The sequence below is a fragment of the Microcaecilia unicolor genome, chromosome 6 (genome assembly GCF_901765095.1).
Source record: "Microcaecilia unicolor chromosome 6, aMicUni1.1, whole genome shotgun sequence".
NCBI classification, from domain to species: domain Eukaryota; kingdom Metazoa; phylum Chordata; class Amphibia; order Gymnophiona; family Siphonopidae; genus Microcaecilia; species Microcaecilia unicolor.
In genome coordinates this window covers 71318299-71344903 of record NC_044036.1, presented here as the reverse complement: position 1 = coordinate 71344903, position 26605 = coordinate 71318299, and the positions used below count along the sequence as shown (strand labels likewise).

The 26605-nt window shown below is 40.2% G+C and overlaps 1 protein-coding gene across 2 annotated transcripts in view; it reads left to right on the top strand.

Annotated features, from left to right (window-relative positions):
* Positions 1 to 26605, top strand: part of TGFBR3 (transforming growth factor beta receptor 3) — a 350647-nt gene that overhangs the window by 122332 nt on the left and 201710 nt on the right. The gene's annotated exons all lie outside the window — the stretch shown is intronic.

Sequence of the window (26605 nt, the reverse complement as noted above, 5' to 3'; positions counted from 1 at the left end):
AACTCAAGGTGAATTAGTCAGGTAGAGTAGATACTTTCTTGTCTGTAGAAGGTTTACTATCTAAGCTTTTAGTTGAAGTAGTGAAGGATTCAGTGACTTGCCCAGTGTCACAAGAAGCATCAGTGGGATTTGAACCCTCCCTTCCCTGGTATTTAGCCTGCTGCTTAAAACCACTAGGGTCCTGCTGAATAACTAGGATTCTCGGTGAAGGTTATTCAAACTTTTCAGCTGTCAAATTGACATCTTTTTAGTTTGCAGTGTCCTGTAATGGATGTGAGAAGCTATTGTACCAGAAAAGATGTTTATTAACATAGTGGAGAAACAGAATGATAGACCATGGAACATTTACAATACAAAAACTAGATGACCGGCACATGGGTGCAAAATGCTGTTGGATGTATTAGTGTTCCACTGTCAATCGGGCGTTAAAGAATGGAAAACAGCATTTGATGCCAGGACTTGTCCTGTTTTTTTGGGAGGATTTAAGGTTAGAAGATTGGAAAATAGTGCTTGATGCTAAGACTCGCCAGCTTTTGTGGGGGATCGCAAATGAAAATTTCTGTTTGATTTGTGATTCTTTTCCCCTTGAGATGGATATTTGCTGAAACATGGTTATTATACCAGCTTATAAGGAATAAGCTATATAAACATTTTGGTGTAACTGACTTTTTATTTGTGTATATGGAGGGAGTAGGGAATACAGCATGAACCATATACAATATAGACACAAGAATCATTTAGAAGTGGGTTCTCCTTTCAACACTGTGGCATCCCCAAGCCTAGCCAGGAGCAGACTTATAGAAATAACACATCCTATTACCTACAGTTTGCGTTTAAAGTCTGCACACCTGTGACTGTACTGTAATCATAGGCGTGGAAATGGTTGATGTTAAAATGAACAGGAAGTTAGCGGAAGGCTCACTGGTGACAGCAACTAGCAGAAGATTGTAGATCAGGGTTTTATTTTTAGGATAAGAATTTGAAAAAAAAGTGAAGCAAATGTTATCTTTTCCATCCTTGGCTCCCCTTTGACTGAAGTTGAAAAATACCACTACTATCCATCACTTTATGTAGGGTATAGATAAGTTGTTTCTTGGTGTCTGCAAATGCTGATTGTATATGTGTTAACAGTAAAATGCTCTTGCAGTTTTCTTAAATTTGCAGGATTATTTTTAAAGATGCTCCATTAGATTTCACATGTCAGTAATGGCTTTCTGTAGAGTGCGTCCTTCTTTATAATGCTTTTGAAGTTGTAACATTTGAGATGAAAACTCGAATAAAGTGGTATGGTAGCTATGCTAGTCCACCTTTAAAAATAATAAATAGAAATAAACCAGAGAAAAGAAAATAAGGTACTACTCTTTTTATTGGACAAACGTAATACATTTTTGGTTAGCTTTCAAAGGTAAACCTAAAACTCTAAACTGTTATCTGTGATGGTGTGTAGATAACATCACATCATGCTTCTAATTTTCTGAAATTTTATTTATTTTGAATTTGGATTTAGCTTACACATTTTTCAGTAGTAGCTCTAGGTAGGTTACATTCAGGTACACTAGAGATTTCCCTGACCCTGGAAGGCTTACAGTTTTACGGGGTCCTTTTGCTAAGCTGCATTAAGAAATGGCCTTAGCACACCATTTTTACTGTGGCCATGAAAAAGGGCTGTTTCTATTTTTTCAATATATAGCTGTGTTGATGTTTGCATTAGCATGCAGCCATTTAAAAAAAATTATTACGGGAGCACTTATCTCCACTTATTTAGGAGATGGTAAGGGCTCCTGCGTTAACTGTGCTAACCAGTTAGCATGCAGTAATGTAGATATGTTAACTGCTTAGTGCAGGAATGCCCACTCTCCATCTCTGACATGCCTCTTCAAAAAAGATTACAAAAAATAACTACTGTGCGCTTAGGGGCCCTTTTACAGAGTGGCGATAAGCCCAACGCGGGCTTACCGCTTGCTGTTTTGGGGCTACCACTGGCTCAGTGCAGCCGCCGACGGTAGTCCTGTCCTGAGCGTGCGCCATTTCAGGGGGAAAAAGAAAACCCCTGGAAATGGCTAGCGCGGTGGTAACAGCGGTAATCAGGCATCGCCATGCGCTGCCTGGTTAGCACTGGAGCCCTCATCGCCTCCTCAGTGGGTGGCGGTAAGGACTCCCCGCTACATGGCTACACTGTGAGAGTTACTTCACCACATGGCCATTTTTGGGGGGGGGGGAGGGGGATTTGCTGGCTGCGGGAAAAAGGGCCCAGGCACGCAGGAAAAACCGCCACCAGCACAGGACCTTTTTTCCCGCAGCTTAGTAAAAGGGTCCCTTAGTGTGCACATATGTCAAAAGTAATGCAGAATGCTTTAGGGCATCCTACATTGTTATTTTTCTAGCGTTTAGCATGCATTAGCGATTGAAGCAGTTTAATAAAAGGAGCAAGGTAATATTGAAGTGGAGGAGAGAGATGCCAACTGGGGGGGGGGGGGGGGGGGGGGTGTGGAGAAAAATACAGGACAACAGTGGACAGTCCAGCAGCTGCTCTCTAATTGGGTCAAATGCTTGGACAGAAAGCCAGGCCTTTTTAATCCAGCTTTACAGTTTTTGAATGAAAGTTCTGCTTGAAGATGTAAGGGGAGAGAGTTCCAAAATGAAGGAGCGCTAAAAAGATAGCACGTTGCCTGGTTGATTCTAATTGAGCAAACTTAGGACCAGGTGGGACCAAATGGTGATCGTTTAAGAAGTGAAGGAGGCAAACTGGCTAATACGGGATAGTAAGAGAGGATAGATACAGAGGGAGGCCAAGTCTGTGGGCTTTAAATGTAAGTATCAATAGTGTTGTTGAATAGGGAACCTATGGAATTTCTGTAGCTATGGAGAAACATGATTGTGATGTTGGGCGTGGCATAATAACTGGATAGCTACATTCTGAAAGAACTGGAGTCTCTTGATGTTAGCCTGTGCCAACCTAGATAAAACTATATTACAATAGTCTAACCTAGTAGTGATAGGATTAATGGATGAAAAATATCAGGACTAAAGTAACGGCGAATAGCTCTAAATTGACAAAGGATGAAATTTAATGTGGACAAATGCAAAGTGATGCACCTTGGGAAGAATAATCTGAATCATAGTTACCTGATGATGGGTTGGGGTCCAACTTAGGAGTCAGCACTCAAGAAAAGAATCTAGGTGTCGTTTTAGACAATACACTGAAATCTTCTGCCCAGTGTGTGGCGGCGGCCAAAAAAACAAGCAGGATGCTAGGAATTATTAAGAAAGGGATGCAAAATAAGACCAAGAATATTATAATGCCTCTCTGTCGCTCCATGTTGCTCGCTGCCGGAGGATGTGGTAACAGCAGTTAGAGTATCTAGGTTTTAAAAAGGTTTGGACAAGTTCCTGGAGGAAAAGTCCATAGTCTGTTATTGAGATGAACATGGGAGCATGGAATATTGCTACTAGTTGGGTTTCTGCCAGGTATTGTGACCTGGATTGGCCACTGTTTGAAGTAGGATACTGGGCTACTGACGTAATATGGCTGTTCTTGTGGCTATAGAAGCTGATTTTGCGCACACAAGAAATGTGACGAACAAATGAAAGGTGTGAATCCAGGATAACTCCCAGGTATCAAAATGAATCAACTGAATGGAAAGAAGAACCAAAGAAATTCAGAGGGAGAAGATGGTGCAGAAAGACCACCTGTAAACCAACATACCAAAGTTTTGTCAGTCTGAGATGAGTTTTAAGCAGTCTAAATGATTTCCTTATAAAGAAACATACAACAATAAAGGCAGATGGCCTATCCAGTCTGCCTATCCATGCTATCTACTATCCCTTCCTCTTCCTTAGAGGTTCTGTGTACTTGTCCCAAGCTTGCTTGAATTCAGATACAGTCTTCATCTTTACTACCTTCACCAGGAGTTCGTTCCACGAATTCATCACCCTTTCCATGAAGAAGTATTTCCTCAGGTTACTCCTGAGTCTGTCCCCTTTCAACTTCATCATTCCAGAGCTTCCTTTGAAGAGACTCCCATGCATTTATGCCGTGGAGATATTTAAATGTCTCTGTCTTATCTCCCCTCCCCCTCTTACTGGGATAACCTGCCAATTTGGACCACCCAGATCAGCTTTTTATGCTTCTCAAGTCATTTGATATTGAACTAGATGTGAAATTATTGACTTCAGGTGAGCAGCTAGTTCCATTCCCCCCCTCCCCCCCCCCCAAAATGGTGTGAAACAGTTTAGGTTTTAGCCCACTGTAGTTATGGAGTTCTGGTTTCAGTTTCTCTAAAACTCAGGCCTTTATGTCCCATAGATGGGGAAAAAAATCCAGATTAGCTGAGCCTGTCCCCTGAAGCTGGTTAGTCACCCTGCTTAAATTTAGGCATGGAGTATTTCGAAACAAGTTTGGGAACAGCTTAAAATTAAGCAGATGATGTAGTAATATGGCCATTGGGAATGTTATATTTCAGTCACCCAGAAATAACAGTAGGATGCTTAGTGGAAGACGGCCAGCTCAATGTGAAGTGGGGCTGCTGGCAGGAGCTTATCTGTTCCTTCGACTGAAGTTAGGTATTACTTAATGAAGAGGCCATTTAACCCAGTGCTAAATCATTGACACTGTCCTCCAGGATTTCCTTAGCATTTCATTATCTTTTCACTGTTTACATATCATGGACATCATTCATGATAGATTTTAAAACTTTTGCCTAATAGAGATATTGATGTTTTGTTAGGGGAAAACATTCTTGGCCATGTAGAATTGCTGTTGTAACATGTTATATATTATAATTTTTCATGAGGGAAGAATGAGCAACCAATATACAAAATTAACATTTGCCATTGAAGTCTTTGAAGTTAAGCTCATTCATATCAATTTGTAAATAAGTGAACAAGGCTGACAATTTCAGGATGGATTTTCAGTATACAGGAAAAAGGAAGGTTAGATTCATTAGACTTAGGTTATGGACCAGTCTTACTGTGTTGGAAGGGAATTACTAAACCTTTAGGCAGTATATGCATGATGTACAGCACTCTGGTTCTGGAAGATTTGAATTCATATTCCATCTTAGCATTCTGCATTTTAGCAGAGGAGGGGAGCTGATGGTCCTACTCTGGGGCTATGCATCCCTGCTGCTTTCTCCTTCTTCTTCCTCTTTATTGCCTATGTTAGCTCTGCTCATTTGCTGATGTCACCAGTGGCAGGGTGAAGAAGCAACCAGCTTACAAAGATGGGCACTCCTAAGGGGCAGCAAACCAATGAGGGGGTTTCTTCTTGGGGGACCCCTTGAGGAGCCATGATCCTGGTCATAGGTTGGATGGACCTGGACAAGTTTTTCTTTCTTTCTTTTTTAATTTTCTTCTTAGTGTTAGACCCTTTCCTTTGTAGAACTGCTTAAACTGTAAGGCTAATTGTATCTTTTGTGGGTTGTTCGCAACAGGGCTGTGGGGCTGGTACACCAAATCTTCGACTATGACTCCTCTATTTTTGTACTGTCTGACTCTGACTCCTACTAGGTATAGTAAATCTAAGAGAAATTTAGTACAGTACAGAAACATAGGATATTTCTTTATGTACAAAATTAGCACTACTAGACCACAAAAAATATTTGAATTTTGAAAAGAGAACCTGAACAAAATATTTTTTTTATATAAATTGATAAATTTACCATATATTATAATGTAAGTTTTTTTTAATTTTGAAGTTGGAGTTGATATATTTTTTTACCAACTCCGACTGCACACAAAATTGTTTCCGACTGACTCCACAACCCTGGTTAGCAGTGGATTTAGAATTCAGAATAGATTTTAGCTGCCAGTCCCTTGAGGATGGTTTATTTATTTATTTATTTTTACATTTGTACACCACATTTTCCCACCTATTTGCAGGCTCAATGTGGCTTACATAGTACCGTAAAGGCGTTCGCCAAGTCTGGTTGAGAAACAAATACAAGGTTATGTTGTGGTCGAATGAGGAAGATGGTTGGAGTAGATACTGAGATTTCGGTTATAGTAAGGTTCACAGTAGATATAGACCTACCTCTTAGGCTTGTAAGGCTACTGGTGCATAGCATGTACTTTTATGCAATATGAGGGCAATTTTGTAAACCACTTTTATCTGTGAAATTCTGATTTACATATGTAAATGGGCTCTTATAAAATTAGGTCACACTTAAAAGTATATGTGGTGCAAGCTAGTATATACTTCTACAGTAGATGTGCTCAGGGGCAGAGCAAGGGTGGCATCATGATTTATTTATATATTTTACAGGGGAGGACTGACTATTCTGGGAACCAGGCAGTGCTCGAGGGCCAAGAGGCTCTCCCCCGCCACCACTGCCACAGCACACTACAGCCCCCGAGCCTCAGTGGGCCCTCTCTCTTCTCGTCTGCGGGGACAGGATAGAACAACACTGTTATTCTGGGGGCAATGCTGCTTATTCTCAGGGGGAATTGCTCACTTCAATGCCAGAGCTTCAACCCTCGCTGCCATGCTGGTCACTGATGTCACTGGAAGTCTTCGTAAAAGTAATTTTTAACATAGCGTGGCTTTTCTGCAATTAGTAGAAGTGCCAAAATATAATTTTTATAGAATGTGTTATCTACGAAAGACGTGACAGGTCTCTCTGAGAAAGGAGGCTCACTTGAGGGGGAATGCAGTTAATTAGAAATGCAGAGTCTGTAAAACATTTTCAGCATCAAACCAACATTTCCAAAGCTAGCTCTGTGTGTTTTTTTTTTCTATACTAATGTAAACCAGATCATGGTTAGTGAATTAATGTACAGCCCAAAGAAGAAAGAATATTTTATGCCGTCACTTACTGCGAATCCTTAATCCCATGTTTCTCCATAGGGAGGACCTTTCAGGGACTGGGGGAAGGGAGCAACACATGTATCTAGTCACACATAAAGACTGCAAGGCCTATCAATCTGCCCCCTTTCCCTATAAACTGCAATATGGCAAATACGTACATCATCTCTGCCTTTTATCCTGCCCTTGTACCCCTCTTATGGATGTTTGTGCTTATCTGATCCAGTACTGTTTAATTTTTTCCAACATCTCTGCTTGGAAACCAGTTTGTGCATTCATCACCACCTTTTTAAAATCCAAGTGAGGATGTTGGGGCTCTAGGGTTGAATGCAGAAATTTATTCATTTATTTATTTTTGTTACATTTGTACCCCGCGCTTTTCCACTCATGGCAGGCTCAATGCGGCTTACATGGGGCAATGGAGGGTTAAGTGACTTGCCCAGAGTCACAAGGAGCTGCCTGTGCCTGAAGTGGGAATCAAACTCAGTTCCTCAGTTCCCCAGGACCAAAGTCCACCACCCTAACCACTAGGTCACTCCTCCAGCTCCGTTGACAACACACTGGAAGCTGAAGGGTACATTGAGCTTTTTGTCACAGGGCCTTAAATTATGATTTATTAGTCTTGTACTGTATTTCCTGAAGGCTTAGTTATGCAGTGCACAAACTAAAGTTTAGACAGAAGGGAACTGCAATCTTAATCGGAAAGAAGAGAAGAGATGAAGCTTATACACAAGTCGTATACTAGAGCTAACAAGAGAAAAATCCATGTCACAGGAATTGCTTAGTATATTTTAGAACTCTGAATTTGAAAACAAATATGATAACCTATTGCTACAGCAGGTGAACAGTAGTAATACCTCTCAATGTTACTGGGGCTATTAATGTATGTGCGATGCTTGTAATTCCCCCCCCCCCCCCTCCAATGTTCCTTTGAAAATGTACTTCTTAGAAGTTCAGCCATGAATGAACATGCACAGTTCAGGCTTCTGCTGGACACCATTCTTTTTTAAATAAACAAGCCAGTTCTGGCTGACACACCACTTCCTCTCATCCTGGCGGGCAGAGCTTAAGAAAGGGTGCCAAATTCAGTGACCAGCAGCTTTTGAGCTGACTTGGGAAAACAACAAGCTGCAAAGACTTGAATCCAGAGTAAACACGGGGAAAGGCCACATTAAACATGATTAAGCAGGCGTGAGTATCTGAGAATGCTTGCTGGACAAAGAGAAGTGGTGAATGTACCAAGAAAAGGAAAGGGTATACTCAATGAAATCAAGTATGCTTAACAAATTAGTGAGCGTGTGGTAGTTACTGACTGAAGGAAAACCAATTTGATGCCTTCAAGAGTAAAGTGATGTGGTAGCTATGTTGGTCCACTTTTAAAGGTAATAAATAGAAATAAACAAAACAGTGAAAAGAAAATAAGATGATACCTTTTTTTATTGGACTAATTTAATACGTTTTTTTATTAGCTTTTGAAGGTGACCCTTCTCCTTCAGATCAGAAATCCTTCGGCAATGTCACTCACAAATATATTGAACAGAATCGGCCCCAACACCGATCTCTGAGGCACTCTGCTACTCACCTTTCCTTCCTCCAAGTGAATTTCATTGACCACCACCCTCTTACGTCTGTCTGTCAACCAGTTTCTAATCCAGTTCACCACTTCAGCCTTTCAAGTTTATTTAAGAGCATTTTATGAGGGACCGTGTCAAATGCTTTGCTGAAATCCAAGTAGATTACATCTAGGTCACATTCTTGATCCAGTTCTCTGGTCGTCTAGTCAAAGAATTCAATCAAATTCATTTGGCATGATTTCCCTTTGGTAAAACCATGTTGTCTCAGATCTTGTAACTCATTGGATTCCAGGAAATTCTCTATCCTTTCCTTCAGCAACTCTTCCATTACTTTTCCAGCAACCGAAGTGATGCTTACTGGCCTGTAGTTTCCCATTTGTTCTCTGTCGTCACTTTTGTGAAGAGGGACAACATTCGCTCTTCTCCAATCCCTCGGAACCTCTCCGGTCTCTAAGGATTTATTTAAGAAATCTTTGAAGACCCGCAAGAATCTCTCTAAGCTCCCTCAGTATCCTGTCCTAAGGCTTAGTCCACCTTCAGTTTTTCAAGCTGTTCATAAACACATTCTTCTGTGAACGGTGCGATATCCAGTTCATTCTTATATGTATCTTTACCAGCCGATCATAGTCCTTCTCCAGGATTTTCTTCCATGAACGCAGAACAGAAGTATTTGTTTAGCATGCTTGCTTTTTCATCATCACTCTCCACATAGCTGTCCACAGCATCTTTCTTTAGTCTCACAAGTCCATTTCTAGCCTTCCTTCTTTCACTAATATACCTAAAAAAAATGTTGTCTCCATTCCTAGTCATTTGTTCTTTTGCCTCTGCTTTTGCTAGACGCATCTCCCTCTTGGCTTCTTTCAGCTTCTCCCAGTATACTTTCCTGAGTTCCTCTCCTTGAGTTTTCCTGTATTTCATGAACCCATCTCTTTTGTCCTTTTCTCAGCCACTTGTTTGTAGAACCATATCTGTTTCCTTTTCTTTTTGTGTTTATTTACTCTCCTCATGTAAAGGTCGGTAGCCATTTTAGTAGCTCCTTTCAGCCTGGACCACTGTCTTTCCACTTTTTGTATCTCTTCCCATCCCCTCAGCTCTTTCTTCAGGTACGTCCCCATTTTGTTAGTCAGTATGTTTGAAATCCGTTATATCAAACCAAACCATTTGATGATCAGTACTGCCCAGGTGGGCACCTACTCTGACATTAGACACAATTTCCCCATTTGTGAGCACCAGATCCAACATTGCTCCTATCCTCTTGGGATCCATCACTATTTGTCTGAGCAGAGCACTTTGAAAGGTGTCCACTATCTCCCTACTTCTTTCCAATTCTGCAGATGGAACTTTCCAGTCCACATCCGGCAAGTTGAAATCACCCAGGAACAGCACCTCCCCCTTTTTCCCAACTTTGGGACATCTACAACCAGATCTTTATCAAGTTGCTCCAATTGTGTTGGAGGTCTGTAGTCATCACCCATGTGGATAGAGGTTCCGTCTTCTCTTTTCAGGGAATACATATTGCTTGTTCCTTTCCCCATATTTCCTGCATTTCAGTTGCTTTAATATTGTTTCTGACATACAGAGCTACTCCTCCACCTTTTCGACCTTCTCTATCCTTCCAGAATAGATTATAGCCCAGTATGTTTGCACCCCATTGATGGGAATCTTGAACTATGTGTCCATGATAGCGACAACATCTAAATCTGCCTTTATCATCAGGACTTGCAGAATATGAACTTTGTTCCTTAGACTGCAAGCTTTTGTGGTCATCGCTTTCCAGCTACATTTCAGTGTTTTATTTCTATTTGTGTCTTCAGGAGAGGGTGTTATTGTGAGTGTGCACTTCAGATATTGTAAGTTGGTGCAACTCTGAGGAATGCAGGATTTCTTTTGCAAACAGAGTCAGCTTTGAGGTTCATGTGGCTGTCATATATCACTAAGCTTGTTTTTCTTTTGTGTGTGTGCAAGCTTAATGCTTAGGGGATTGAAGGAGTAACCTAATGATTAGAGCAACAGGATAGCTTGGTTCAAATTCCATTGATGATCCTTGTGGCCTTGAGCAGGTCACTTTACTCTCTGTTCCCTCAGGTACAAGCATAGGACTGGATTGATTATTTTGGATCAACACACATTATTATTTAATAAATAAGCCTTAGGGTTACCCTTGAAAAGGCATAAGCTGAATAAACGTTAAGTCATGACAGAAAGTTGTATTTTCAAATTGAGCAGACAGACCGGCTTATTATTTTTTAGGCATGTTTTGCATCCAACAATGCTTCCTGCTGTGGAGGGTTAATTCCTCTGTCTGGCGTTGCAAGTAAAATACATAAAGTGCCAGTGGAAGTCCTCAGCTCTCTCAGGCACCTGTTGATAAAGATTGAGTCTGGGCCAGACTGGTGCAGTGTGGTGTGCCAACGGGATTCCCTAGCTCCTAATGAGAAAAAAATCAGACCTGAACCACTGTTTAAGATGGAGAAAATTAAAGGGCCCACTGGCCTGACATGGACCCCTTCCATTGAAGGACACGTGATCTCTCATGGTCCAGTTAACTACCTCTCCCTCCAAATAAGGGTGCCTTTGATCCCTGGTGGTCTATTACATTGCCCTCTCTTCTATCCCTGGCCCTGGTGCAAGGCTCAAATATAGAAAAGTAACCACTTGATGCCCTGCCCCTTATATCGGGTCCCTTCTCATCCCTAGGAGTCTAGGAGAGCGGTGGGGGCAGGAGTGAGTCTCACTTGCTTCTGCCTCAGCACTTACTGGTATAAATATGGCAGTGGATGACACTTAGCAGTAGTCTCACGGACCTACCACAGGGGTCACACTCCCAAATAAGGGAGGGGAGTCTCCAATTTGAGCCAGTGAGTCATTTATTTTTCTCCTGCCACCATTATACAAAACATACTTTGTGAAATGCTGAGAGTATTACGTTTCACATTTTTGCACAGTTTCTCCTTCAAATTACTGAACATTAGGAATCTGGTTCAGTTATATTGATTTGAAAGCAATTTCAGGAGCAGTTTTGCAGGAGAGAATATTGTAATGAGATTTAAGCCGTAGGCAGTGAATTGCATAGCTGAGATGAAACTCTTTTTGTACTCTTAGGAAAATGGGGCAATTTAGACTGTATCATGAGTGAGTGTAATTTGTGTGTTCTTGTTGCTTTCACCTTGGTAAGACTTCAGAAGGAGAAACCATGAAACAGACGTGTATACACCTTTTTTTTATTTCTAACGCTAAAATGCTGATATCCAGATTGTGGTCAGTGGAGGATTGGTAATTCTGTGTATGAAGAGTTGGTCACAAATTGAACTTTTGATTGGTCCCTTGGAGATTGGAAAGAAGAAAAGCAATCGTTCTGGTAGATTTCCCAGCCAAACTGTTGTTACTTGTTAGGGGAACCCCATAGCTCAGCTGGGATCTATGGCACTATGCCAGAAATTAACTTGGGCAGGCTAGATGGGTCTTATGGTTTTTATCCATTGTCATGCTCAGTGTTTATATGTAAATTCAGAAATAGCTTGCTAGCATCAAACTTAAAGCATTCATAAAGGAAAACTTAAAATGTTTGTGTAAGAGGGTTAGTTTCAAAGACCATAAACTAAAGCTGTTTTAAATATGAAACATCATAAAATGTGCCAAATGACAAAATGTCAGTATAGGCAACATGCATAGCAAAAGGCCTGCTGTAGTTCTTATTAGGTGTATGGCTTCTGCAGAGCTCGGAAATTGTTAAATATAAACATTGCACTGTGTGTTACAGGAAAGCATCGAACTAACAACTTATTTCAGGGGTCCTTTTACTTAGTTGCGGTATAATGTGGCCTTAGCATGCCCTTACGTGGAATTTTCCTGCATACTACTACTATTTAACATTTCTAAAGCGCTACTAGGGTTACGCAGCGCTGTACAGTTTAACAGAGAAGGACAGTCCCTGCTCGAGGAGCTTACAATCTAAAGGACAAATGTACAGTCAGTCAAAATAGGACAGCCAAATTGGGGCAGTCTAGATTTCCTGAATAGAGGCATAAAGGTTAGGTGCCGAAGGCGACATTGAATAGGTGGGCTTTGAGCAAAGATTTGAAGATGGGCAGAGAGAGGGCTTGGCAAATGGGCTCAGGAAGTTTATTCCAAGCATAGGGTGAGACGAAGCAGAAAGGGCAGAGCCTGGAGTTGGTGGTGGTGGAGAAGGGTACTGAGAGGAGGGATTTGTCCTGTGAGTGGAGGTTTCGGGTGGGAACGTAAGGGGAGATATGAGGGTAGAGAGGTAATGAGGGGCTGTGGACTGAGTGCATTTGTAGGTCAGAAGGAGAAGCTTGAACTGTATGCGGTGCCTGATCGGAAGCCAGTGAAATGACTTGAGGAGAGTAAAATGGCCGATTTTCTATTTCTCCTATTAATAGCCATCTACTAATGTTGCCGGGCAGACTTTTATGCTCTGTGTCCTGCAAATGACAAGACGGATTTGGATAGGATGGAGTGGGCTTTGACGGCAGCTCCAGGAGTTGGAACATAAGGACAGAGCTGGCCGGACTTCTACGGTCTATGTTCCAGAAACAACAAAGAAAGACCATGATCAAGATTATAATATCACGTTCGTTGTTGATTTAATCTTGCATTGAGAATGTTGGGCAATCCGTTCAGGTCTTTATCTGCTGTCACTGACTGTGTTACTATGTTATGTTGCTATTAGCATGCGGGCATTAAAAAGTATTAGCACATGAGCATTTATGACACCTATTTTGTAGGCATTAAGGCCTCATGTGCTAATCAGTTAGTATACAGTAATGTAGCTGTTATGACTGATTTATGCATAAATGCCTACTGTCCGCACCAGGCTCATCTCCTCCATGATAAAAAATATTCTTTAGCACATAGTTTGGGCGTGCAAAACAGGGCAACTTAGCAAAAGGACCCCTTAGTGAGGGGTGGGAGGGAGATTGTCCGATGTGTACTAGATTTTGAGACTTGTCCTTAGAAATAAAGGTCAACCAACAGGTTGTAAGTAATAAATGTTTCAAATTTTTGGTGTACAGTCATACAAGAAGAACTATTTTTGCATATAGATCAAACGTACATATCAAAGCTTTACATTTTATGCATATAGGGGCCCTTTTACAAAACTGTGTTAAGCACTAAACATGTGGTTTTCTGCCAGGTAATTGCTAGCCCAGAGCTGCGTTAAAGGACTTTCCTGTAATTTAGCAGTTACCAAGCGGTAAAGCAAGTTAAGTGCTTTTTGTGAGGAAGTGTGGCAAGGGCAGAGAATGGATGTGTAAGGCATTTGGCAGTTAACATGCTATACTCACCACGCCCTAACAACAAGTTAATGCTGGACCACTCGCCACCTCCTAAATAGGAGGTACTAAGTGCTTCTGCCTTGATCAGGAGCAGGTACTGTGCATTAATGTGGATGTTAAATGAAAATACTGGGAAAACCCCTAATAGGTGCTGCATTAAATTTGCAGTTTCCACGGGGTAGAGTCCTGAGATAAACCGCATTAATTGAAGATTATACTATGATTCTGTCTCAGTCTTTGCTTGAATGCTAGCAGTTTGTCTGTGTTGCTTTCCTGCTTATAGAATCCTTGTGTAAGTATCTGCAATTTGAACTCTTTGGTCTGTAAACAAGTGATTTAGTCTTCCTCTGGATTCTATTAACTCCCTTTGCACTTTCTTAGACCCTGGTCTTTAAAGTAAAATTTTCTGGTATTCTAATCTGATTTTTTCCAGCATTCTGTTTGAGCCTCTGTCTTAGTCTTTCAGCTTTTTTGATAAAGAACTCTCTAGTTACTGCTTTAAATGTGTCCCAAAGTACTGCATTTGATGCCATACCATTATCATTAACTCTAAGAAATCCCTTTGTAATAAGCTACTGTACAATTTTGTTGTAATTTTTGGTAAACTGTTATTAAGCATTCATCTCTTCTCCTTCCCATCCAACCCTGCATCACTGAGTTTCACCCCTGCTGGAGTATGATCTGAGTTATGTTTCTAGCTATCAGTAGTGAAGACATAGTATGTAGAAAAATATATAATTTGTTCTAGTATACCTTTGAAAAGCTGAATAAAAGGTGTAGTTCCTGTCTCTTGTGTGTTTGTAAGGCATAGCACAGGTTTTGACTGGTGATGTGGGGTTTGGGCTTCTCAGTGCGTTTTTTCTAGCAAAAAAGGTGCCGTTCTCAAATGCCAGGCTACCCTTCAGGGGTGGGGTGATTACTGAGGGACCCACCCTACAATAGCCAGGCCCTCTGCAACCAGTCACAGAATCTATGACAAGGCAGAATTGGTGTGTAGGACCATGGGTCAATTTTTTAGCAGACAATGGAAAAGGTGCCAGTACTCAGTACCCCCAAGTACCCCCTCAAGAAAAGCCCTGGGGCTTCTACTCCTCCAGAAAGAGCTGTTTGTTCAGGGCTGCAGCTCAGTCAGTTCTCTCTGCTGGCTGACTGTGGTGCTCATGTATCTTATGAGCCTGACTGGTTCAGCTGGGGCCAGCCAAGAAGAGCTTGAGTGTTTTTTTTTCCTTGACTCTGTTTGCTCCCTGCTGGATCATTGCATTTCCTTGCAGATCATTCCATATCTTGTCTTCTTGTTCAAGTTCCCAGATTGCTTATCTTGCCAAGTTCCTGCTTTTGCTAATGTTTCCAGTGTAGCCTTGTGTTCCTGTTTCCTGATGTATACTGTTAAACTAGCCTGTGCACAGCTCTGTGGACTCTGGTTTTCTTCTTACTGGTGATGGTGTTTCCCCCAGTAACATAACTCCCCAGAGGGAAACCATTCTAAGTGTCAACTAGAGGGTCCCTGACAATTTCTCTCCATATACCTGACAGTCTTTGATGGTCTCTCCGTAGTATGTGCATTACCCAGGAACAAACATTACAGTAGGTTTCCCTCTCTCTAGGATCACCAGTACCTTTGCCAAAACTGCTGATGATACCTTTAGATCTCTAATGAAATATGCTTCTACTACTACTACTACTATTTAGCATTTCTATAACGCTACAAAGCGTACGCAGCGCTGCACAAACATAGAAGAAAGACAGTCCCTGCTCAAAGAGCTTACAATCTAATAGACAAAAAATAAAGTAAGCCAATCAAATCAATTAATGTGTAGAGGAAAGAGGAGAGGAGGGTAGGTGGGGCGAGTGGTTACAAGTCAAAAGCAATGTTAAAGAGGTGGGCTTTCAATCTAGATTTAAAGATGGTCAAGGATGGGGCAAGATGTAGGGGCTCAGAAAGTCTATTCCAGGCATAGGGCGCAGCAAGACAGAAGGAGCGAAGTCTGGAGTTGGCAGTAGTGGAGAAGGGAACAGATAAGAAGGATTTATCCATGGAGCGGAGTGCACGGGAAGGGGTGTAGGGAAGGACGAGTGTGGAGAGATACTGGGGAGCAGCAGAGTGAGTACATTTATAGGTTAGCTTCACCAGGAGCATAAATACTAGCATGAATGGCCTTTGATAGAGACAATTATTTCTTTACAAAAATATATCCACCTGACTCCTTCTTGAGATCTCAGACCTCTGGATTCAGAGGCACTTGCAAGAGTATAACAGCTTCCCTCATCTTACAGCTAGTCGTTCCCAGTGCTAATTTTATTTTGTTGTATTGCATTTTATAAAGTAAACTCCCATCCTTGGTCTGCAGATGGGCTTCTTGCACTAACAGTTCTTCAACTTGTAAATATCACATTTTAAATAACAGCTGCCTCTTCCATGGAGAAATGAAGCTTTTAACATTAAGCAATACAATTTTATACATTGAAAATGCAATTTACCATACGTTTTGAAGCGCCCCACCCCCGCTCAAGTGACAGTTTTCTAATCCAGGCACCCGTCTTCCCCACAGTGCAGAAAAGGGTGTTATGCAGAAGTTAATCCACACAGCAAACATTGGTGCACAATCACATATTGACATAAATAATAAGACTTGGTTGTTCTACCACAATGCAGAGAAGTACACAGAAGACTTTAAGGTGAGTACAATGTGAGAAACTTACTGACATGTCTGAATAGGTGTGGAAGGGTTAGTTGAGAGAATTTACTACCTTTTTTTTCTGCAAGGATAACAAGTGCCTGCAACTTGAATGACAAAACAGAAGATGACAGCTCTGCGTACAGGTCTAAGTAGAAAAAAAACCTATCTGTTCTTGAGCTGGAGTGGTGATATGCGCATAAATATCAGTCGTTCATAAAAAATGTATGTGCAAGACATTTTTGTGAGGCTGATATTTTTCTGTGGGATAACATTCTAGCAAATGCACAGATGTGAGCTGATACCTTTGGTTTTGCTTGGACATGCAGACAGTGCTAGCTGCCTTTGGTGCAGAACCTCGTGTGCATACGTCTAGCAGGCTTTCCCTGATTCACTTACAAGTTCTGCATGCTTTGTGCATATAATTGAAGAGCACGTTTCCAAAATTCACTCAGTCCATTTTTTGTCAGTGTTTAGTTATGTGATTATTTTTGTTTATCAAGGCAAGGTTCATTTACTGTAGCTTATTCCTGTGCCAAAACCACTAAGTCCATGCCTGAATGGAGCATGCTAAGGCTGATATTGTGATTGTCACAGTCATGTAACTAGTCAATGTCCTGGAAATTTGGTAGAAAGACAGGGGAAGCTTGTGTGTGCTGTAAGCAGGTGGAGAAGAAGGCTGAACATGTAAAAGAAACTGTAGAGATTTGAAAGAAAGGAGAGGATGACCAGCAAACTGCAGCATACTGCTACAATGGGAGAGTGCTGTCGAAAGCAGAAAATGGAAGGCTGTACTCTGTTATGAATGTAGTAGCTCTTCATGTCTTGTTCTGATTTACATAGATTTGGCGAGAGGCAGGGAGTGTGGTGGTGACACAGGATGGGAAGACCTCTCTTTCCAAATCATCCCAATCTGATGAAGTGGGATCAGGGTGTATAACAGTGTCAGAAGAAATATGTGACTAGGTGTGGGTATGTCCACAGAAGTCCAAGGAATAGGGAAGGGACATAAGCGAACCAAGACACCGATATATTCCAAAAAGGTTGCAATTAAATTATTGCAGCACAGACAGACTCGACAGTACAAATACCGTGATGGAGTTTGCACTTCTGTAACGGCTTTGTTTGAGCTCAGTATTTTCTTAGTAACCACAAATGGTTGCAAATATATGTACCTATATCAGATATATTGACTCTTAAGGCAGGCATCTTGTTGCCAAAACATGGTTCCATGTTGAGTCTGTATGTGCTCTGATATTTATTCAATAAATTAATCATAACCTTTTTGAATGTATTGGTGTCTTGGTTGACCTATGTCCCTTCCCTACTCCTTGGACATCTGTGGACTTGCTTTCATAGGGAATCGTCCTTTTTGTTGTACCTGTAGATGTGGATATGTTCCATTAGCCTGATGGAAGAATCTGCCCTGGAGCACGGGAGTACAGTCGGTTGTGCAGATCTTAATGTTGTGATTGTTTCCATGGCCTCTATACTTAAGCCTTGCTTAAGCCTTGCTACAGTGTTGCTTGAGGTCCAAACAGACATGGAAAATTAGGAAGGGAAAACCCCTTTACAGTGGTTGCTTGGTAGTACTCGGTAAAGACCAGAGCTTGACCCAGATATCAGTTAGTAGTGAAAAGTCAAAGTAAAGCACTGTCAGTTGGAGCCTTGATAAATGGGACCTCACTGTCCCCCGGATTTTATGAGATCACACAAATTTGGTCATAATCCTGAGTTGTGCACACAACTAAATTAGTGAGCCATTAACAGTCAATAATTGGCTGATAAAAATCTTTAGCATTAATTGGCACTAATTTGGAGTTACGCATGCAACTGACTATGATCTTTCTGCTCCGAGAACGGGTGCTGCAGAGGAGATCATAGCTACCTATAGGCAGTGCTTGCGAAAGGATGCTGGCTGTTCCATCTACTTTCACAGTTGCCGCCAGTGTTTAAAAGTACTAGATCAAAGTACTTAAGTAAAATTAAGGATAAATTCATATTTTGATACTTAAGTAAAAAGTATAATGAACAATGCATTACTTTCACTTGAGTAAATTTTAAAAAATGATAGTGCGTAATATAATACTTTTTGAGTAAGAGTAAAAAGTACCGTGATTACAAATTGAAGAAATAGCAGCACGTTTGTGTTTGTTTATTAAATTTGATATACCGCTAATGGCAGTTGTATCACAGCAGTGAACACAGTAAATTAACATCAATTAAAATTAAAATCAAACGCTTACCAAAATAAAAGGAACACTGATCGAGAACTTATGGCACAAGTTGCCAGTGGAAATATCCAAATGACGGCCAACAACAAAGCATGAGCTGGAAGTCATTTCAGCCAGGAACGGGATTATTACATGTGAATAATTTGTGAAGCTTGCCCACTCCATGCCTGAGCGATGCCAACTTGTCCACAAGAGTAAAAATTGTCCAATCAAGAATATAATAAATAAAGCATAAACAGTCCTTTTTAGGGCAAATTTTAAAATCAAATGCAAAACTTATGTAGATATTAAATATATAGTGGTTACAATAAGGCAACTCAGTTAACAATAATATGGAAATTAAAAATAGCAATCAGTGATATGTTCTATGCTTATAATTAAGGCTATAGGGATGCCAACAGTAGTGTATACTGCAAGTGATGATATATAATAACCCAGACTGAAAATTGGAACAAAGCATCATGAAATACTCAGTTGCACAGTTTCAACGTTTGTTTTAAAAGGCTAAAACCAGATTTTGACTTAGGCATATTTTCAAAGCACTTTGGGAGGCTAAGTTCCATAGGTTTCTATGGAACTTTGGGAGGCTAAGTGCTTTGAAAATAAGCCTCTTTCAAGTGATGCAGGACTTATGAACATCACTGTATGTTGTGCTGGTTCAGTAAGTAAAGGCTGAAATCTCCCAAATTGCCTAAAGATACTGAAACATATTTTGACAACAGCTGAAACTTGTTTTGAAAAAGACAACTGTCTATCTGGACACCCAGATAATTATTGTCTACCAAATCAATTGCAACCCCTTTAATTGCAAGAGAAAGAGATGGTCTACATGAGCGTTCTGTAATCCAGAGGCAATATACTTGCTGGAATTTAAGGCAATGAATGCAACTAGTGTTAACATTTTTATCCTCTACAATTCAATGCACTTGTTCGCTTTTAGTAACACTAAATTCTGAAAATGGCTGTCACTCATACGGGCGCACTTTTCAGTCTTTATTAAACCACCACAGCTAAAAAGGTGTTCAATGACTTCAGTGGCAGGAAGTGGAGTGTTCATCTGATAAAAAGTTCCTTCAAATCAGGCTAGGCTGCAGTACTACTGATGTCTGACTGGGTGTGCAGGTATTGATCAAGAGAATCTTTGTCTGAAACAGTTGACTTCTTTATAGCAAAGAATGCTGTATCATCATCATTACTATTATCTGCTTTAGAAGTAATCAAATCATGTGAAGATTGATTAGGAACCATATCAAGCAGTTGCCTTGTTCAAAGTGCTCTGCTAGTCCACCCTGTGTGAAACTTGGGATGCAGGATTGCTGCTGCAGTTGCTTCCGAATCCTCAAATAAATAGGAGAAGTGTTGTTTAATTGCATTTATGAGGGCGGTCACAAGAGGTTTGCAAGCTGTTATTGATGCTTTCTAATCATTGAGTGTCTGACAAAAGCCTGGTAATGGTTGGCAGCATGTAGGCCATGAACTGTCTTCTTTTCTGACTGCAGAATGCTCAAATATGGAGCAACAGGTTTCATTACAGAAACGTAATCAACTAAGAAAGTAAATTCTTACTTGCAGTCAGTTTAGTGCAAACAGCAACAGATCTGTATTCACCATGCTGATAGATCACTCAAACAACACTCAACTGCCAGGTATACAGAGTTCCATCATGTCTGGTTTGGTTTCTTGAGACCTAGTCCAAATGAATCAGTTACTTCATCAGCAGCCAATGGAAATTGTTCATGTTTATTCCAAAGTCCTTGGCATTTGGCAAATGCACTCCAAGATATTTTTTTTGTAGTCCAAATCACTTTCAGCTTTGTCTGCACCAGTAGTAGATACCAGGTTTATGTATGGCAGGCACATCGCTGATGATGAGGAAACTCATAGACATGATTTCTACTGGAGTTGAAAGTTCCACAGACATCCAATGTCTTAACTTCTTTGCCATCTAATTCATCACTTGCATCTTAATCTTCATTATCATCGTTAGACTGTCCAAATACAGAGAAGGCTTACACAAAGTTGGAGCCATTGTCTGTTGTTGTTCTAACAATTTTTCGTCTGATGGCAAACTCCATATGAATGTCTCTAGAACTGGTGCAAGAATGTCAAATGTGTGAACCCTTCAATCTTCTCAAGGCCAGACAAGCAACCTTTCTAAAGACTCTTTATCAATCCAGCGAACAGTCACTCCAGTGTAAGATTTTCCATGGGATGACCCAGCAGTCTGTTGTGGTAGAAAGACATATGTCTGTTCACGAAGAATCAGAATCACAGATTTTCTGCTTCAGAGACCCAACATCACTGTTCTGTTTGGCTGTAGACCACTAACCAGTTCAGCAAATACAGGCAAAATTCCACTATTCTCGTAGGCTGTGTTCCATGAACATAAACATTTAAACATTTAAGACATGATGATCCACTATTATTCGTTTGACAAGGTTTGCATTACCAAAGCTCTGTTCAAGTTTTTGCTGCTTCATACAGTTTCCTGAGGAATCTTATTTTATTTCTTGCTTCCGCTTTCTTGCTTTCAGTGTTAATTTTTCATATGTTGCCACTTGATGAAGATGCAATCTTTGCACATGTTTTTTCAAATTTGATGGTGAATTACAAATGCTCGACATTCAGTGTATTTCGGGGTGCATAATAAGCATATGAGGACAACAGTATTTCCATCTATATTTTTCAATTCAAGCATTGATGTCAAATATGGCCATGGATGTTCCATATTGACCAATGACTCTGAATCGCTCATTATTACCCTGGGGGAGACTATGCAAAAAACAATCAGAAAACTTGAGCAGTCAAACTCTGCATATACAGCAATAATAGAGAAATAGAAATTAAAGCTATCAGATGCAGGGGAGATACATTTCCAAAAGCTGGCATATTCCAATTAATAAACTCAAATTAAAGTTTTTTTTCTACCTTTTGTCTGAACATATTTTTTCCACTTGCCTTGGTTCCAGTGTTCCTTTCCTACTTTGCCCTAGTTATTCCTAACCCTCTTTCCAGGGTCTCCTGTCCATTAACCCCTCTCCCCCCCCCCCCCCCATTTAGCAAGAACGCAACCTGTCCTAGGGGACCACCAGCCATTTGGGTTTTTAGAATACTCTACTAAATATGCATATGAGAGATTTCCATGCCTACTACCTCCATTATAGGCTAATCTCTCTCATTCATATTCAATAAGGGATATCCTGAAAATCCAACTGTCTGGTGGTCCTTCAGAACAGATTTGAAAACCACTGTGCTATGAGAGATTAGGGGTTTTGTGATGTATTTAAGATATTGTTTTACAGAGAAGGTGATGGATGTTGTTTGAAAATGCCATCTTGGAAACCCAGAGTAAATGCATTCCAAGCATTTACAAAGGTGGAAAGAAGAGAAAACAGCCAGCATGGTTAAAAAGTGAAATAAAAGAGGCTATTGGAGCCAAAAGAATGATCTTCAAAGAATGGAAAAAGGATCAAAATGAAGAAAATAAGAAGCAACATTAAACACTGGTAAGTTGGATGCAAAACATTGATAAATAAGGCTAAAAGAGAATATGAAGAGAAACTTGCAGCAGAGGCAAAAACTCACAGTAAGAACTTTTTAAAGTACATCAGAAGCAGAACGCCTACGAGGAAATCTGTGGGACCGTTAGGGAGAGACTGAATGATGTAAGAGATGTACCTGTACTAGAAATGGCTGTTAAGGATAATGATGCGGAGGAACTGAAAGAAATCTCGGTGAACCTGTAAGAAGTACTGAGCCAAATTGACAAATTAAAGAGTAGCATGCATCCAAGGGTATTGAAAGAACTTAGACATGAAATTGATGATCTGCTGTTAGTAATCTGCAACCTGTCGTTAAAATCATCCGTAGTGCCTGAAGATTGAAGGGTTGCCAATGCGCTGATTTTTAAAAAATCACAAACCGGTAAGTGTGACATCTGTGCCAGGTAAAATAGTGTTAACTATTATAAAGAATAAAATTATGGAGCACAGATAAACATGGTTTAATGGGACAGAGTCCGCATGGTTTCAGCCAAGGGAAGTCTTGCCTCAACAATTTGCTTAATTTCTTTGAAGTTATGAATTAACGTGTCGATACAGGTGAGCCAGTTGATGTAGTGTATCTAAATTTTCACAAAGCTTTTGACAAAGTTTCTCATGAGAGGCTCCTGAGAATATTAAGGAGTCATGGAATAGAAGACAATGTTCTGTTGAGGATTAGGAATTGGTTATTGGACAGGGTTTAATGGCCGTTTTTCTCAATGGAGGAGAGTGAATAGTGGAGTGCCATAGTGTACTGGGACCGGAGCTATTTAACATATTTATAAATGATCTGGAAATCAAAACAAGTGAGGTCATTAAATTTGCAGATGACACCAAACTATTCAAGGTTGTTAAAATATATGTGAACTGTGAAAAATTGCAGGAAAACCTTATGAAATTGTAAGACTGGGCATCCAAATGATAGATGAAATTTAATGTGGACAAATGTAAAGTGGTGCAGATTGGGAAGAGCAATTCAAATCGTAGTTAACTGATGCCAGGGTCCACCTTGGGGATCAGCACCCCCAAAACAAAGATCTAGGTGTCGTTGTAGACAATACGCTAAAATCTTCTGCCCAGTGTGTGGCTGCGGCCAAAAAAGTAAACAGGATTCTAGGAATTATTAGGAAAGAGATGGAACTGAGAATACTATAATGCCTCTGTTTCGCTCCATGGTTTCGACTTCACCCATAGTATTTAAAAAAAAGGTATAGCAGAAATAGAAAAGGTTCAAAGAAGAGCGAACAAAATGATAAAGGGGATGGAACTCCTTTCAGGAGGAATGGTAAAGAAGGTAGGGCTCTAAAGCTTGGAAAAAAAGACATCTGAGGGGAGATATGATTGAGGTCTACAAAATCCTGAGTGGTGTAGAACTAGTTGAAGTGATTCGATTTATTTTTTTTTACTCTTTCAAAAAAGTACAGAGACTAGGGGACACTCAATGAAGTTACATAGAAATATTTTTTCACTCAACGAATAGTTCAGCTCTGGAACTCATTGCCATGAGGATGTGGTAAAAGTGGTTAGCTTATCTGGGTTTAAAAAAGATTTGGACAAGCTCCTGGAGGAAAAGTCCATAAGTCTGCTATTGAGATGGACATGGGGAAGCCACTGCTTGCCCTGGGATAGGTAGCATGGAATGTTGGGACTATTTGGGTTTCTTCCAGGCACTTGGTTTGGGCACTGTTGGCAACAGGACACTGGGCTAGATGTACCGTTGGTCTGATCCAGTATGGCCATTCTTATGCTCTTATGATGATTTACCAAAAGAAATTTTCAAATAAAACATAGTACTAAGAGCGTAGTTTGTTAAACTGGCCTATATAAATAATGTCAACATTTTACAGATTTTATTTCTTTACCCTCTATTAGATTTTCATCTTTTTAAAAGTTTGAGTATAGTAATAGCATATTGTAAACTATTACCTCACTGTAAATCAGTCAGTATCATCTATTAGTGAATAAGCTGAATTGTTATCATCACAACTAAATGTACGGTCAGGGTTTCTACTGAAACTACGCAATGTAGAATCTCCATCGTCTTATCCATGCACTTTGCAGTTTCTTACAAAATCTTTGGCCAGACACTCACAATCAGTTTTGGGCTTTAATTCAGACTTTAGCACAGAAGTCAGAGAATATAATTTACTCTACATGTTTATGAGTTTAGGGCCCCTTTTACAAAGGTAAGCTAACATTTTTAGCTTGCGCTAGAAATAAGCGTGTGCTAAACATTAGAAACTCCCATATATTCTTATGGGTGTCTCTAGCGTTTAGCGCATGCTAAAAATGCTAGTGTACCTTTGTAAAAGACTCCCTTAGTGACTAAACATTATAATGGACAGTGAGAATATGAAAATAGAACATATGATATTTTGATAGCAAATTGGAATATATTTTGAAAAAAATACTCAGTTCAAACTGCATTAAAATAAATGTGAAAATAATCTATACCATGCAGTATTCAAAACAGCAGAGATTTAGGGCACACATTTTAGCCAAAATAATAATCTAGAGAGTTAGGGGGGCTGTCACTAGGGTGACGATCTCAGACATTCAGCTCTTTTCATCTTGCACTGCCTATAATTCTAAATGGAGTAGATTACGAATATAAAATACTGAATAGTTAGGGACAAAATCAACTGATCCATGGCAGTTTATATCATATTCAATTAACTGTATTCTTTATCAGTGATTTTATTAGCTCACTTCGAAATATAAAGCTGCTTGGTTACTGTTGTGGTTGAAACAAATCCACTGGAAAGCAGACAGTTTTTTTCTGGACAATTTCCATCAGCTAGACCTAGTATAAGTTCTGATGTAAATATTATTAGAAAGAAGTTAGTGTGAACCAAGTAATTTGACTTTGAGAGTTTCAAGCTGTCGTAGTATTGGACTTGTAACGAAAGGTAGTGCTCACAAGTACACATTCTAAAAACTGCTTGACTTACAAGGAAAGTACATTTAAAATGCTGATAAAATATGCAGACAAATTGTATTTTCCTTGTTCTGTCAACGTTGTCACCAAAACCTCTGTCATTAAAATTGGGAAGCCATTCTATAGCACTGGTTAGTTAACTGATACTGGCACTTTTTGAACGGTAAGCTGCTTTGAGCTTTGTTTTATTACAGGGCCCTTTTACTAAACTGCAGCAAGCACCTTTCTGACCTCATCTGCAACTTTCTCTAATTTAATTCTCTCATGAGTGGAGGAGTAGCCTAGTGGTTAGTGCAGTGGACTTTGATCCTGGGGAACTGAGTTCATTTCCCACTGCAGCTCCTTGTGACTCTGGGCAAGTCACTTAACCCTCCATTGCCCCTGGTACAAACTAAGTACCTGAATATATGTAAACCGCTTTGAATGTAGTTGCAAAATCCTCAGACAGGCGGTATATCAAGTCCCATTTTCCTTTCCCTATTTGAGATTCTACATGGAATGTTGCTACTATTGGAGATTCTAGATGGAATGTTGCTACTATTGAGATTCTGTTGCTACTATTTGAGATTCTACATGGAATGCTGCTATTCCACTAGCAACATTCCATGTAGATGCCAGCCCTTGCAGATCAGGATGTCTGGCTCACAGAAACAGAAGCCTGCGCGGCCGCATTGCTAATCTCAAGGGCAGGCTTCTACATGAAAAGTTGCTAGTGGAGGAGTAGCATGGAATGTTGGGACTATTTGAGTTTCTTCCAGGACTTTGATCCTGGGGAACTGAGTTCATTTCCCACTGCAGCTCCTTGTGACTCTGGGCAAGTCACTTAACCCTCCATTGCCCCTGGCACAAAAAAAATAAGTACCTGAATGTATGTAAACTATTTTGAATGTAGTTGCAAAAACCTCAGAAAGGCAGTATATCATTTCCTTTCCCTTATTTTCTTACTCTTCTTACTTTTATCTTATCTATGCTCCATCTTTGCTTATACTCTAGGCTGTCTATAAAAATGTTTTAGTGTGTATTGTGTTGACATTGTAATGTAGCATTCTATGCCATACTTTGTATTTTTGTTTGAATATTTTTACTGCTGTAATTGTCTATTGCTTGTGTTTGACTTATTCTTGCTGTACACCCCCTTCAGTGAATTCCTTCAAAAAGGCGGTAAATGCATCCTAATAAGTAAGCACTAATGCGTGCTTACTGCAGGTTAAAAAGCACTACCGTGGGGCACGCTTAAGCATCCCGCAGTAGTTTCAGGATTGGCACATGCTTCCCACGAGCTAAAACATAGAATTCCTTTTTTTTTAGCGTTGGGATGTGTTCGGGGGTGAAGAGTAGGCATGTTCTGCGCTAATCATTTAGCATAGCTACAATGCTGTGCGCTAACAGATTAACATGTGGTTAGCACATGAGCTCTTACCGCCTAGAAAATAGGTATCGGCGAGTGCTCACACACTAATGGCAATGTACTATTGGGGAAATTAGCATGTGGCTATTAATGGGAATAATGGAAAACGGGGCCATTTTACTACTGTGGTAAAAG